The sequence below is a fragment of the Balaenoptera musculus genome, chromosome X (assembly GCF_009873245.2).
Source record: "Balaenoptera musculus isolate JJ_BM4_2016_0621 chromosome X, mBalMus1.pri.v3, whole genome shotgun sequence".
NCBI classification, from domain to species: domain Eukaryota; kingdom Metazoa; phylum Chordata; class Mammalia; order Artiodactyla; family Balaenopteridae; genus Balaenoptera; species Balaenoptera musculus.
The window spans coordinates 14,994,850-14,996,182 of record NC_045806.1 but is presented as its reverse complement, the minus strand read 5'-3'; positions in this window follow the sequence as shown (position 1 = coordinate 14,996,182).

The following is a 1,333-nucleotide window of genomic DNA, read 5'->3' as shown; positions in this document are numbered from 1 at the left end:
GTATGCCCCTCAGCTAAGAATATTATTATGCCTATTTTACAGAACATGTATTTTACAGAATTGTAGCCATCTTAGGAAATGTTCTCCAACCACAGGCTAGCAGCATAAATAGCAGTGAATATTATGGACTCCACAATTGATGAGGGATTTTCTTGGAGAAATTTAAATCTTCTAGGAAGAAGCCTGAAACTTGGCTATTTTGAGGCTCCTCTCAGTTAACAGTTACATCTAGAAGCCTCCTCCAGCCCTCCCCCTTTCCCTGCCCCTTTTTCAATCCCTTAGGGTGGCTGTGGATTCCCTGGTCTACCTTAGTCTAGTATGCGCAGATCATCTGAGATCAGCGGTACCCAGGGAGCTGGAGCGTGGCTGTGCTAATAGATCCTGTTACTGATGTAGAAGAGCTTTTTATTTCAAGAAGAATATCTAATGAGATAATGGAGATGTGCTGTCTTTGGCTTTGAAAGAAGTGAGACAGCTAATTTTATAGCTAGCAGCAGGAAAATAACAGTGAGAATTGGGGCACAAAATGGAGAGTAATTCTAGCATCTTTCCACCTGGCCTAAATAATTTCATAGTCCTGAAACCCCTGACCTGATGATTTTAGGGCAATCCTCCACATCCAGTTCCCCTTCCTCCTCAACACAGTGCACAATAAATTGTGAAAGAGACGTCAAGCCAGTGAAGTACGTTAGAAATACTTGTTGTCTCAGATACCTGTTTCTACTGAACATTCGTACTTCTACATAATTTTAAAATACCGATAAATTAATTTCTCATGTATTAATGTCTTAATCCAGATGAAACCATATTTCCCTAGCTAAACAGCAGTCTATTGATCTTTCTTTAGAAATAATATTAATCAACATTTATTGAGTGCTTACTGTGTGCCAGGCATTGTGCTGAACATTTTGCATGGATTATCTCATTTAATCCTTTCTATACCCCTCTGAAGTCATGTAGTGGTTTTAAGTCATCCCCAAAACATTTACCCCTCCTGTCAGCAGCCAGCAAGGAACTGCCAACAGCCGTGTGAGTGCGCCATCTTGGAAGCAGATCCTCTAGCCCCAGTCAAGCTTTCAGGTGAGTGCGGCCCTGGCTGACATCCTGACTGCTACCTCATGAGAGATCCTGAGCCAGAGCCACTCAGCTAAGCCACTCCTGAATTCCCAGCCCACAGAAACTATGAGATAAAAAATGTTTATTGTTGTAAGCCACTAAGTTTGGGGGTGATTTGTTGTACAGCAGTGGGTAATTAATTCAAGTGGATGCTATCTCCATTTTACACACAAGGTTTTAGTAACCTGCCCAAGTTTACCCAGGCAGTAGGCGGTGG